General features: G+C 40.4%; 1 protein-coding gene across 3 annotated transcripts in view; it reads right to left on the reverse strand.

Annotated features, from left to right (window-relative positions):
* Nucleotides 1–14,644, reverse strand: part of LOC116336249 (serine/threonine-protein kinase PAK 3) — a 52,358-nt gene that overhangs the window by 30,573 nt on the left and 7,141 nt on the right. The window contains exon 1 of one of the 3 annotated variants that reach the window (XM_031760084.2): nt 4,850–5,047. The exons of the other annotated variants lie outside the window; for them this stretch is intronic. The gene's annotated coding sequence lies outside the window, so the exon portion shown is untranslated. Of the gene's footprint in view, nt 1–4,849; nt 5,048–14,644 lie in introns of those variants that run through there. 3 annotated transcript variants of the gene reach the window in all.

The raw sequence follows: 14,644 nt of genomic DNA on the forward strand, positions 1-14,644 counted from the left end.
AGTCAGAGAACTGGATCTGTTGATCCAGCATTTTAAACATGATTATTAAACAAATATTATGGCTTACTGTGAGGTCCAGTCTTTCCATAAAGTTTGTGTGTTGCATCAAGGTTATAGATGCAGTTATTTAACCAAGCATGTAAAGGTTAGCTGCTAACTCCCTCCCCTCTTCTAATCATGGTTACATCTGCTCTCAGAAAACCAAGACGGTGATTTCCATAAATGTAAAAGTAAACCTTCAAATGCCCAGTATTATATGTTCATCCTTAATAGAAGTATAACAGATGAACCTGAGAAAATATTTTTTTGTAAAAGCAATATGACAGATTTAAACAAAAATCTTGATTTGTTATGTTCTTAAATGTATAAACTGCAAAATACTCATGATGTCTAAAACATTTTACAAATTGTTATGAGGTTGAGGTAGGAAACCCTCAAATCCTTGAACCGAGGATGGTTGTAATCCACTGTTTTATTTATATGAAATAAACACACTATTAGTAAAGATTCATGAATCTTTAAATGCAAATTATAACCTTAACATGAATTCCAAAAAGAATAATAAGAGGCAGCATTCACACACCTAGTTTTTCATTTTGCAGGCTTATTACAGGTAAAACCTCTCATGACTAACAGGTAATTTGTCTGTTTAGAATCAAACTATACTTTCATTTCTTTCTTCAAAGACTGCTGACCTGACTTTCTATAGAACCCATAGCATGTTACAGGTGAGCATCACATGTTTTATTATTGTCAGGTTTAAAAAAAAAAAAGGTACCACAGGGTTTTATCCACTATTGTGGGATGGATGAGCTTTTCCGAGGGCCAGCTGGAGGCAGAAAGGGGCATGATTTCCCTCCAAAGCCAGCTGGTGCACCTGCTCCGAGTACCATTGAAAGGGCTAAGATGTACCAATTGTAATGACTGAAGGAAAGAGCGGAAACAGTCTCCCCAAGTGCTTTCTTTTTTTTATTCCAGCAAAGTATGCAAGGTCACTAAATAGTTTCCCTTGAAACTGTGCGAAGCGTTAAAAAGCATGGCTTTGTGGCGTGTTCTGTTTGTTCATCACATAGCCTTACTGTTCTCTCACTACAGCCGACTGTGCTCTACTTTAATAACCTTTCCCCTGCAAAGTGCACAGAGCTACATTGTGGTTTTGCATAGGCAAACACTAGCATGGGACTAATATTTGTGTCAACAAGAGAATCAGCTGAGACACACTCACTCTACCTCGATGCAACTGAGACCAGAAACTGAAGCACTAGTAGTTTTTCCTGGAGGCAAAGCAGTGCGTCAACACTGCCCCAAAGTCTCCTCTACCTGAAGACACAAAGCTAAGATCATATGGACAAAAGCAAAACTTTTCCCCCCCTTTTCCATTAAAATCTGCCCTGAATTTTCTTTGGCTCTCCAGATGTTTTCCAAAACACACTAAGAATCTTTGATATACAATCCTGAAAGATGGAGCAAATGTGAAGTTCTCTCATTAAGAAGCAAAGCACATACAGCCAGAATATTAATAAGAAAGGGCCTGAAAAGTGAATTTTAAATGATCAGGGAGTTACATCTTATAAAAGAGGAGATTAAACAGTCACCTTATGGTCAGTATCTGCAGATCATCTAGAGTCCTTTCATTCTCTGGAAACTATTCCTACTTGATGGCCTTTAATATTTTACATCTTTCTGTTCATCTTCAGACTTATTCAAGTTCACTCACTTCTCCAACTCTCTGCAAACCCATGACCAAGAGAAACTTTTTAATCTTTTAACCCACACCCAACCCCCTCACTCCCCCTGCAAAATTTGATCCCTATATTCTCCACAGCCGGCATCCATCTGGAATATCCATCTTACTGTTAAGGCATTAGAACTTAAGTACGTCTGAAATATCTGTCTTGAGGCCACATTTGCAGTGTGTATTTGAAACATTATAAACTGCAGGGGATATCTTTTTTTTAATGAACACAGCCAGACAAACAACAGATAAACAGATAGAATAAGCTTGCTTGTATATTTGTCTAAGTAGCAACAGACATCAAGTAGGGAGATTACACAGGGAGCTGTGTCAATGTGTCAGTGTGTGAGTGTTTCCTCTGTCTCTCTCTCTCTCTCTCTCTCTCTCTCCCTTTCCCCGTCTCTCTCCATCCATCTCTCCTGCTTACTCCCCTCCCCTTTCGGAGACAAAATGGCCAGATGGCTTCCAATCCAACATGCTAATCCACAACACAGACTGTAGCTCTGACACACCTACCATAAGACCAGTGCTCCACTCTGAACATCTATACCCTTAAGCACACACGCGCATGTATACACACACAGGGCCAGTACACTGTCAGCATGAGTCCCAAACGATAACTTCACTTAACAATAGCAGAATAACTCATTCAGACTAAGCCCTCAACAGATGGAGGCTTAGTTGTATGTGTTTTGTGTGTGTGTGTGTGTGTGTCCTGCTATCATATTTCAGGCAGGCCAGTTAGCAGGCTACAGGCCAAGATGAGGTTCTGTGTCTACTGCTTTTGTTAGCTGAGGTGAGGTAAGAGAAGCCGAGTGTGTTGGGTTACACTGAGCAATGGAAAACATGGGGAAACCCAGAAGAGCACATAATACACATGGAAACAAACTGGCTGCCATAGTTGTGTTTTTTTTTAAAATAAAGGATCATTTCAGTACACTAATGAAGTGCTGCTCCTATTGTGTTATTGATAAGATCACATTAAATAAAAACACTGCATTATTTTGGCTACTCGGGCCTGGGCAGATGAATCAATGAACATCACAAGTAAAAAAAATGTACTAAAGTTACACAGTGGACAGTTGGTCACAAGTGGGGAAATCATTTGCATTAAAGTCAAGCCACAATATGCTTCCATTTTGCCAGCAGAGTGCATGTTTACATAACAAACATATGCCCGAGTCTATAATTTCACTTTCATTTTCAGTTAAACTGAGCGTACTTTGTACTCGTCAGAAAATCCAAGAGTATAACACTTTGAGTGGAGATATCTATTTTATATAAGAGGTGTGTGTGGGTAACCAACTCACAGAAAAAAGCTCATACAGGTAAGAATGCTCTCTGTTGATGGTAAACAGCTACACGCACAGATACAAAATGGAGAGCTATTAATTGCCCATTTGCGTGTAATAGACCTGTGTCGATAACGGTGCGATGAATATATAATGCAATGTGGCATGTGAAGCAGAGCATCTAAGACTGGTGCGAAGCACAGCCAAGAGATCAGCGGAGACAAATTTTCCAGCGACAGCTTCACAGATCAGTTCGACAGAGGGATGCATAAATATTAAACACTTCTACTCTGATGGTATAGCAAAACCCGAATGTCTCTCCGCCTTCTGATTGTGACGCTGCATTGGATTACCACTCTGTATCCGGCCTTTTTTCTGGAAAGCTTGGAGCTGGGTAATGTGCTACACTGGGAAGAAAAAATATCTGATATACCAACCAGTGAGTTCTGGGCGTATTTTAGATAAATTGTGATGGGGGGGAAAAAAGCCAATGGTACTGCCTTGGTGTTGAGGGAGAGTTTATATAGTAGCCACCTTATATATTTAATGCAAAAATGTAGTAAAAGATGTAGTTTAACTGCTTGAAAGGCAGTCATATTTGCTTGAAGTGTGGACAGGAGGATTAGTGTGAAAGGGCATGTAAGAGATCTATCTCAATATAAAAGGCCAATGTTCATAGCGAGCAACAGCTTCAGTAACCCCTCCCCCAATCCACTTTATAATCATCTCACCCTCCCTAAATCACTGATATGACTCCCTAATATCTTCCTCTTTCACACTAAAGCCAGACAACAGGTCTCCCATCAGGCCCTGCTTCTCAAGGGATGACTGCGCTTCCTGGGAGAGGAATCTGTCCTTCCTCTACGTTGGCCCAGATGGCAAAATTAAAATCAGCGCAGGTGATGGAGAGGCACACATTCAGCTTTGTACTCTGGCCAATTCTTCCATCTTCCTCTACCACCGAGAGCTGTAGAAGAATCTGAGGTAGAATAGCTCAGCTTTCACAGCACCGGCCCCCACCCCCACTCCGATCCCCAGTGAAGTCAGGTGACCAGATGTTGTATATCTCCCTGTCACCACAGCCGCCATGAAGCTGCTACACACATCCATGTTAAAGCGAGGAAGCGGAGGCACTTCTCCGCTGTGTGGGTGAGAGATCACTGAAAGGCACAAATGGAAATACAACTCATTTCTTCTTGAAGCCCACTCTAGAGAGGCCATACGTGAGGCGGTGCAGAGATAACAAAAGAGCATCAATCAGCATATTAACCATCCATCCCCCCCCCAACACACACGCGCACACACCCACCCACCCTCCGAAGCACATACAGCTCACATCCATCCATAAGCCGCGGGTTTAGAGACCCAAAATAGCGTTGCTTCTTTTTTGTTTCAGTGTTGCTGCTGCAGCTGCTGCATTTCTCCAGGACTGACACACACACACACACACACACACACACACAAACACAGACACATACCCACAAGGCCTGTACAAATGCCACCATTGATTTTTGCACCCCTCCTTCAATAAAGATGCTATTTGTGAGGCAAAAGGGAGTGTACACAGAAACAATGTGATGCACAGGATGGTATATAATGATATAAAACATGCCCGTGCCATCTGATGCAGGCATCCATTTCTGTCTCGCCCTCACTGAGAGACTGCTGATGAAACAGCTGCCTCCTTAGCAGGGCAGAATGCAGAGTGGAGGAAGAAAAAAAGGCTACAAAGCACCCCTACATACACAGCCCCCTCCTCCTCTCCTCCTTCCTCTGCCTCCCCCTTCCACATCCCTTATTGCACACACAGAGAGGGAATTACCTGAAATATGTCTTCACATTCTCTTGCTCAGGTTACGCCTTTGGGCCCGGAGTAGTGGTAGATTCATCGCCGACCGTACAGTCCTAATGACAGTTTAAAGGCAGGATTGCCATTCTCTTGTCAGACCAGTTCCTGACCCTAAAAGCAAGCTTGTTCGGCAGGCTGGATGCTTCACTGGCTGCTCACTGTTCCCTAGCCCATGATGTCATCCACCCTGGTTTGCTGATTGGCTGAGGGGTTGAATATTAATGCAGGCAGCTGGTCCAGGGGAGGGGAAAGACAACAGGCAGACACAGTTGGTTTTCTGGTTAACAGCTCAAAGCTGCAGAGGGAGTATGATGGGAGGATGGTGTTATACTGCACATTAAGCTCAAGACTGTTTCTGTTGCAAACACGGAAGACACTAAACACGGTGCTAACCTGAGCTGTGAGTACATGCCGGTGTAACTTCAAAAAACATCAGATTTAATAAGAACAGAACAGCTTAGCACAGGTGAGTTCATATAAACAATCAGAACTGGCAAAGCCTCTCAAACATCTCTGCTAGAATAGCATCAAAGTCAGAGAGAATTCATTTGCAAGAAAAGTAGAGATGACTTTACAGTTAATTGCATAAAGAAAACAAATGCATCCAAACATTTTTTTTAATTATTATTATTAGTAGTATTGGTAGTAGTAGTAGTATGATTACTACAGCTACTGCTACTTTCAGTCTAAAGGGTTTTCTTTGTCTTCCTTATTTAACAAATTAGTTGCTGTTGCTATGCGAGGATAAACTACCTACTTTACAGGTCAAGATCTTCCCCATGTTTTTTTTTTTGTTTTTTTTTAAAAAACAAATAACATTTAATTTTTTGTATCAATGTTTATATATAAAGTTGCTTTTGTGGTTACTGCTCTTATCATATCTATTTTAATGTAACTGAGAATATGTTTTAATGACAAATTAACATAATAATAGTGTTTTTTTTCCATTTTAATATTTAACAACATTCATTTAGTTTGTTTGTTTGTTCCCCTACACCTTGAATTTTGAGATAAATCCACCAAACGCTTGCAGGTAGTGAAACCGGAGTCTCTGAGTTCATAAGCAGGCGAACACGACAACCAAAACTGTCGCTGCAGTTGCCCTAATTTGCCTATGATGTCATCCTTTTCCTCTATCTCACCTGTGATTGGCTGACTGACACAGCATCTGCTCAGTCTCATGGCTAGTGCTTCCAGCTCAAGGTGGAGGCCTATCTGTGGCTCTGTGAATCATGGCTGGTTGTCCTGACAACCCCTGTAATGTCGATTCCTTGTCAGAGAGTAATATGGCTGTTCGGTGACAGTCTGTTCACTCAAATGGAGAACCTGATGACTGCAGGAAGATAATGCCCCCTTGCAGTGCTTTCATTCACACTTGAAGGTAGCTTTTAAGATTTTTTATTTTTTAAAATGAACAGCAAATATATTTTCAAAGAAAACTAAAAAAAAAAAAACAGCTTTGAATTATTTATTTAATAATTAGACTTTTCTTTTTTTAGAATAATATTACGTGTTAGTGTTTGGTAATAATCATCAGGCTCTCAAATCTTGATGATTTTACATTCAGGAATGATCTAGTGTACATTTATTTTTTGACAGTATACCTTTTTCTATTGCAGGCAAGTGTTTAGGATGAACTCATTAAACCCTGCCAATATAGAAAAGAAGGAAAAATGCTAATTTAGCTTAGCCACAAGAACATTTGAACTTGACAGGCGACTCCTGTTTCTTAACTGAGCTGTTTCGGCCCTGCTTCCAGAACAAAACAACCTGGGTTGCATCGGAAATTAGTTAGGGTGATCGGCTTACTAGGGAAACGCTTATAAAACCCTAGAGCCTGTTCTAACCACTTCTTTATTGATATAAACTGAAGTGTCAAAACTTGTCATTAAGGTTACAGGGAGGGCTGTAAAACGCTGTCTATATGGTAGAAAGTGTTAAAGCTGAAAATAATCTTTGCTCTTAAGGACACAAAGGATAACTATACACTAAAAGGCAGATAGGCACACTTATAGAAAAGTGTTAAAATGACAATAAATCTGACAACATAAGTAAAATGACAAAGCTATTTCCCCAAGGGGAAAAAATGTGTTTGAGGATAATACTGATTCTCAATCTATTTGGTATTAGTGTCTTAATTTCATAACATCTTTCCAATTACCCAATGACTTTGCGACAGCAGCATCCAGATTAAATATCCATACTTCTGTACATGTGACTGTATTTGTGAATAGTCAGCATCAATGCCACAGCAAATCTGCCATTGCCAACATGTTGACAGACAAAATACTTTTGGCCACTTCAATGTCACCAATTTAATTGAAACCCACATAAACACAAATGGATGCAAGCTCTGGACTTGAGCTCATTTTTTGTGAGGTAGCAGTGTTTATTACTGAGCCACCATCAGGCCACAGCAGGAACCAGGAATGATCAATTCATTGTCTCAGATGTCCCATTTTTTTTCCTGGGACTTTTCACCAACTGTGTTTATGAAATCGACCAGGCTTCTCCTCCACAGTTACAAAGCACTGCAGGTTTACGACATTTATGAGGCCCTGCCCAGCTTCTCGATCTTCCGCCTAATTAAGAAATGTGTGCTTATGCTAATATCCAAATGATGTTTTACTCCTTCTCTTTTTGTTTTGAGTTAAATTACCAGGTAAAATGAATAAAGGATTATACCGTTCACCTGGATTAATGTGCTTTATGTGGCCCATGAGAAAAGAAGGCCTTTTGTACCCTGAAAAAACAAACAAACAAACAAAACCAAACCCAAACTGGGATGGCAACAGTGATTAGAAAGGGCACAGACCTCCTACTAAAGCCGGTGTGCTTCTTTCACAGCCACATGCCCTTTAGAAATTCTGTACTCATACCTGCTACCCCATTATAAATCACAATGGACAAGCATGCATGACATGTTTTAATTAGGATCAGCACAACAAATGGTAATAAGAACATTTATTTTTTTAAATTTACACACATAACGTTTTTCTGCTTCCATCAAGTATTGTGTTGTATTTGTGTGTTGCCATTACTAATATATTTTCCATTCTCACTGCTGCACTGAATCACGCAATACTTTTCTCTAAATATGTGCTCCTGTTTACTTAAACTTAGCTCAGTAATACACAAGGAAAATCATTTCCTAATGCTTGGCAGTAAACGCTCAGATCAGGAGCTGACAGGACAAGTCGCAGCTGAATCCCAGAGGAGCATGATTTACTAGTATCCATAGGCTCCTGTCAGTGATCAGGTTTATATAATGAATCCTATAAATATCCTTGGAGGCAGAGCGCATCTCTGTGGTGACATTTTGTAATAAGCCCTGTCTGAAATTTACTAGTGTTGTAGACAGAGAAAGATAAATGAGTTTCTACATATATCTATGTAGAATCTCGCCTGAAACATATACAGTGCAGTGAAAAACTATTTGCCCCCTTCCTGACTTACTCAAAGATAACCGACTAACCACACTTTTTGGAAAGCTGAGTTCTGTTTCGGTATCTTGATTACGTCAAGACAGAGTCTAATCAATAACTTACTTAAATGGAACCTGTCTGACAAAAAAGTAGACTCAATAACAGATAACTCAAGAACAGATAAGAAACACAGTCATTGATATCTATCAGTCTGGAAGGGGTTACAAAGCCAATTCAAAGGCTCCACTACTGTGAGAGACATCACCCTCTTTAGCCTGACGCCATTAGCCGTTTCCGGGTCCAAACTCCTCTTCAGTTCACAAAGTGAAACAACCACTGCAGCATCGTTGAGAGTTAAATTCTTTATTCTCTAATAAAATGATCAGTGTGGCTGCTCTACCAGGTGTAACAATTAAGTTTAACATCCAGGCATCCATTAAAAACAGGATTTATGAAGTTTAACGAAGTTAGCTCACTAGTTTCTATGAACGCCTACTTTTCCCCCCCTCAGTAAAAGTTAATGTGAGAGTCCCTGATTGGCAGAGACAAATGGAAGGAAAAAGATGCTAGAAACAGACCAAACTTCGGTTGGGAGAACACCTGAGATGATCCATCCCCAAAGAGAACCCAGAGCAACATCTGAAGAACTGCAAGCCTCATTTGTCAGAGTTCATGATTCAACAACAAAGAGACTGGGCAAAAATGGCACCTATCAGAGAGATTCAAGAAAGAAAAAAAAACCTCTATTGGTCAAAAAGATCTCAAAAAGCCTCGTGTCACATTTGCTGTAAAAACATTGTGATGATCCCCAAGACTTTGTGAAAATATTCTGAACTTTTCTGTTTGGGTCTCATTACATCTGGCATAAAACTAACACAGCATTTCACAGCATAAAAAGATCCTAACAGTCAAACATGGTGGTGGTAGTGTAATGGTCTGGGGCTGGACCTGGAAAACCTGCCCTAACTCAGTGGTTCCCAAAGTGTGGGGCCCGCCCCCTAGGGGGGGCGCAGAGCTATTGCAGGGGGGGCGCGGCATGAAAAGGAAAAAACAAAAAACAAAAACAATGCTTGGACACTGCTAGCACGGGCGCCCACACAAAGCATAAAGCAGGAGATGAAGCATCGCTGAATATGTTTCCAAACCAACTTCATTCTAAGCCAAAGACTAGAAAATATGGTGAAGCATATCTTCCCTTTGGTTTCACCTGCACAAGTGCTGAGGTAGGTCTCCTGCAGAATTAGTTTTCCCTGCATCGGGAGCAGCGCTGGGCTGTTCAAATCACGGACAAACAGTATCCCACAGTTGTTTATGTTTTTGAACCCATTTTGTAGAGGGTTTTTGAAAAATGTATTGATAGCAATGTTGAACATTATTACACAGGAAAAAAAACAACTACATGTAAAATAATTACACCGTGATGCCTCTGCCTTTCTAAATGCAGGGACAGTAATGGCCTGTATATGTAAGCGTGTAAAACCTGCAGAGTCAGATTAACAGTATTTTGTCTCTATCTGCCATTCTGCAATTCATCTCGTGTAAACAATAACGTGGCGCACAGTGTGACGTGAAAAAGGCACATACCTTTGACATTGCGTGACAAACTCTGTATTCCTTGTCCTCACGTAAACGCAAAAAAAGGAGTTTTAAAAAATCTCCGTTCTCGGTGATTCGATACGCCGTTTACATGTGCCCGAAACAGCTGCGCGTTCAAAAATACCCGTGTAGGTGCGGACGGAGCGTAAAAGAGTTGGTAGTTTATTTTCTTACTACCTGTAATTTATTGCAGATTATTTGTATTTGCTTAATTGTTTAATAAATGTTTGAGGTGTGAAATAAACCGCAATGGAGCAAAATATGGGTGTGTGTGGTTGAAGGATGTGTTTGTGCGTGTGCGTGCGCGCGTGCACGCGCGGGGGTGGGGGGGCGCGAACATTTTTCTTGTTAAACAAGGGGGGCCCAGCAAAAAAAGTTTGGGAACCACTGCCCTAACTGATGGAACCATGAATTCTGCTCTTTGCAAAAAATGATGAAGGAGAATGTCCGGCCATCAGTGTTTGCCTTGGGTTATGCAGCAGGACAATAATCTACAATCACCTGCAAGTCTCCCTCTAAATATCTCAGAAAAACCAAAATGGTGGTTTTTAGAGTGGCCTAGTCAAAATATGGACTCAAATCGGATTATGAAACTTTAGGATTAACCTTAAACAGGCTGCTCATGCTTGAATGGCATGAACATTAAAAAAAAAAGAATAATTTTCATAACAAACTGGTACATCGCCTTCCCCTTCATAACAACTGTACTGTGGTTGTTCTTAATAATTTCTGCATATGGCTTATGTTCATTCTCATAGCTAGGAGTTTAGCAGCCCTAACTGACAGCTGTGCTTTTACACTGGTTTACCTCTTCCACTACTGCAGACTAAAATTCCAGTATTTTATTAGTCTGATATCTGACTCACAGATATACGAGCCTATGCACTGAACCTAAATGGTTTATAGATGCAGCTTTCCAGCATAAGTCTCCTTCCTCAAGTACACAAGTATCTTTCATTTTGGAAAAGATCTCAAACCTCGGGAAATGCAAAACAAGAGATACAGCAACAGGTGTCGATACTGTAGAGAATATTGGCCAATCAGAAGCTTATGAACAATAACATACACAATCTGACTTCAAAAAAGACAAAACTATCAAAAGTGTGCACCTTTAAGTTATATTTCTTTCTTATTATCAACATGTAAACAATGAAATGGAGATTCTGAAAATCATCATCCTGGAAAAAATTTTCAAAAGCTTGATTTTTGTCAACAAAATTGTTTATTTCTGGACAAAAATGCATAGAAAAAGTTATGTTTTCCAAATACCTTGTATGTGTATATGTAAAGGGGTCAATGTGCAATTTTTGCTTCAGCAGGAAATCTACGTATTAACTTACAGTGTAAATGGAAAGCGTTCTTTACCCTATGATGTAACCGGCCATGCATGCACCTCCTGAGAAATATAACTATGTGTCGGGGTCGACACAGCCAATGACTCTTATTGGTGTGAAAGGTTACGGTGGAGGGTCCCTTCCTCCCATCATCTCTAACCGGTCACAGCAGATGGCTGCCCCTCCCTGAGCCTGGTTCTGCTGGAGGTTTCTCCCACTTAAAAGGGAGTTTTTCCTTCCCCCTGTTGCCAAGTGCTTGCTCCCATGGGATGATTTAATTGGTGGGGTTCTCTCTGTATTATTGCAGTGTCTCTACCTTACCATATAAAGCACCTTGAGGTGAGTGCTGTTGTAATTTGACACTATATAAATAAAACTGAAGTAGACTGAATTGAATTCATGGTGGGATCTCAATTACTGCGGAACATTATTAACAAGCCTGGAATATATTTGTTGTCATGACATATGACTCATTTCAAGGAAAACGTAGATTCATCTTCTAAGCCATACTTGACGCGATGCAGTTTTGTTTGATGACGTGTCTTATCAGCAGGATACTGTATACATTTAACACCACATAGGCAAGTAGCATTAAAGGAGTGAACTAGATTTTCAGTATCTTATACATACTGCTATAAAGAATTGTAAGATGTGGATTTATTATTGGTTCTTTAAAGGTTTTTGCCTTCTGAGGAAAAGGAAAGGCAAAGAAGCTTTCCAATCCTGTTCCACCTTTTTGATCTCAGGGTGAACCGCTCTGGTAACCAACTCTGTAAAGCCAGTGATCAACAAAAACATCACACATTTTGCAGGCATAACTGTCTGCAATATAAATGTGAAATGTCATCACGGCCTGTGTACAGCATTTCCTGAGGATTCTTCTTCATCAGTCCAAGAAGAATGAAGCCTTTCACTGTGCAAAATGGAAGGAAGACATTTGAGATGATGGGTTCTTTGGTTTGGAATCAAATAATCACAGCAGTGGTAAATCACTAGTGTATAAAACATATCAAATTATGGTTTAGATTATCACATTATGGTAGAGCTCACTGCGCCTTGGGAGAAGAGGTAGAGGGAATCTTCAGAGAGACTTTTAAGCCTCACAGGAAATTATATATATATAGCAGAGGTGTATGTAAAGAATGTAAAACCCCCAAAGACAACTTTGATTTCTTGTATGGGCATCAATAAATTACTACACAATGCTAAAATAATTGTTAATGCTGATTAGGTTCATGTAGTTTAGGAAAGCATACTTTCTTAGCATGCTTGTCCTTTGTTGTTTTCATTCACTGAATTTTACCATATCAAATTACCTCATCTAAACTCTCCACTGTGCACTGTGTCATGTATAAGACACTCATCTGTATAACAACCACAATCAGAATAAGTTTCTGTGTATGCTGGCGCAGCTGAGATTATCCCCCCAAAGGAACATAATTGAGGTCAGTGGGCCTCTATCCTGCTGATTATGACTAACCTATTGATAGGTTACGACAGGCGCTCATTAAGCCTGCTCATTTTTCAGAGTGAAAAATGCTGAACTGTAATGTAAGCACAGAGAGCAGAGCACAGTAATTACAGATTACAGCACGGTTTAATGTTGTGCACTTAACATAGCTGTTTTGCAGTGATTTTAAATGCAGACTCTATTACATATTTCTCCCCCAAACGGTCTATTCAAAGATGATGCGAAGGCTGAAAGGGAGAATATATTCTGCTACTCTGTGTTTTGGATCATGGATGGTAGGCTGTGCCACACTGTTATTCATGTGGGTGGTGTGGCGCTGGTGTGGCGCTGGTGTGAATGGAGGCTGGTCTTTTTGGTATTTTGTGTAGAGTAGTGTGCGCTACTCTGAGAAGAGTAACACTTATATGATGTGTTTAATGTAATGTAACAGCTATAAAATCAATTTGATACATTTGTTCTGATAAAAAAGGTAATAAATAGATGTTAGTGTTAAATAGTATGCACTCAGCACAGTCTCAATCTGCTGTTAAACACATTAACTTTTACCATTCAGGGTACGACAGCCTCTGATAGATGCAGTGTGGGAAATCTGGTCTTTTGGTGGAGTGGGTAGGTGTGGGGGGATTTGGGGTCTCAGTCTTTAAAACAAGGCTGCAGACTGTTCAGTATTACAGTGGTATGTAACAAGCTTGGGCTTAGCAAAACACTTTTAAATGAGTAAAATTCTGATATAATAAGTCATCAATGTAATTCATTTAAAATGGCATGGTGTTACATCACATTTTTAAACACAATGAAAAAAGAAATTCTGCCTAAAGGCCGCTAGATTACCTTGTGAAAATGCATATTAGTCTTGCATTGTTTGGATCCCTTTGTAATCCAATTATACCAAAGGAAGGCTTTAAACGACGGTTTAAAAATCATAACACTAGACCACTCTTGTTGTACATTATTTCACTGTTATTGCAGCATAGAGGTGCAGGTTTATCATTCGGTGTAGCATTGTGAAATCACACTCAAACAAAACACTGACCAAGGACATCAGCTCTGATGCTGCCAAGACGAGGCTCAGGGACACACCTCTGAATGTAAAACAGGTGTGAGGAGGCAAATGAAAGACCTCTGGGAATCAGTTAGTGTGTGTGTGCATGCGCGTGAGTGTCTAGAAACAAGCTACTTTTTTGTGGCAGCTGTAATGCCACTATAACCACAGTCTATCATATCATACTGTGTCCTCTTGTCTTGTTTTGGGGCGATCTGGCTGATCTAGTCCTCCCTATCCATATGCATCAGATTTTCTTGGACAAATACACACAATGCAGGCTGTCTCCCCTCATGGTTATTCACAAACTACGAGTGTGCAAACAGGGTGTCCATATTTCACGTCACCTTTACTGACATGTGTTGCATAAACCCCGCTGCACGCTTTAACTCTGCCCACTTGCCTGTCCTCGATCAAGCCTTCTGTCAATATTAATCAGTGCATGGCAGCTTTGCATACTCGCACCTATCAACACTCAAAGGGCAACGCAGCACAAAAGTACTATCCATGACAACACTGGTCTGAAAAAAAGCCCCTCCCACTGACAGCTGGCTTATTGTGTGCAGTCGCTCTGAAGCGGCCTTGTTTCCTTTTGCTTGGACAGTTCAATAACTAATCTCAATGCAGCCAGCAGCATGTAGCTTTGAAAATGAGGAGGGCATGCCCAATGGAAAGTCATAATCTGCTTGTCAGTGTAGTGTCAGTTTACTGGTAAGCTAGCTTGTCAGTTCACGAGGATTCTTACATGGGTTAGTGTGCACACCTCATTATAGCTGCATAATACTTACTAGAAAGACAAGATGAGAACTTTTTTTTTACTGAATTTATGACGAAAGGGAATATTCCACCAAATTTTCCTTGCGTGAGAATGTGAACGCTACCCCACAAGACTTTTCTTTT

This window comes from Oreochromis aureus, linkage group 10 (assembly GCF_013358895.1).
Source record: "Oreochromis aureus strain Israel breed Guangdong linkage group 10, ZZ_aureus, whole genome shotgun sequence".
NCBI classification, from domain to species: Eukaryota; Metazoa; Chordata; class Actinopteri; order Cichliformes; family Cichlidae; genus Oreochromis; species Oreochromis aureus.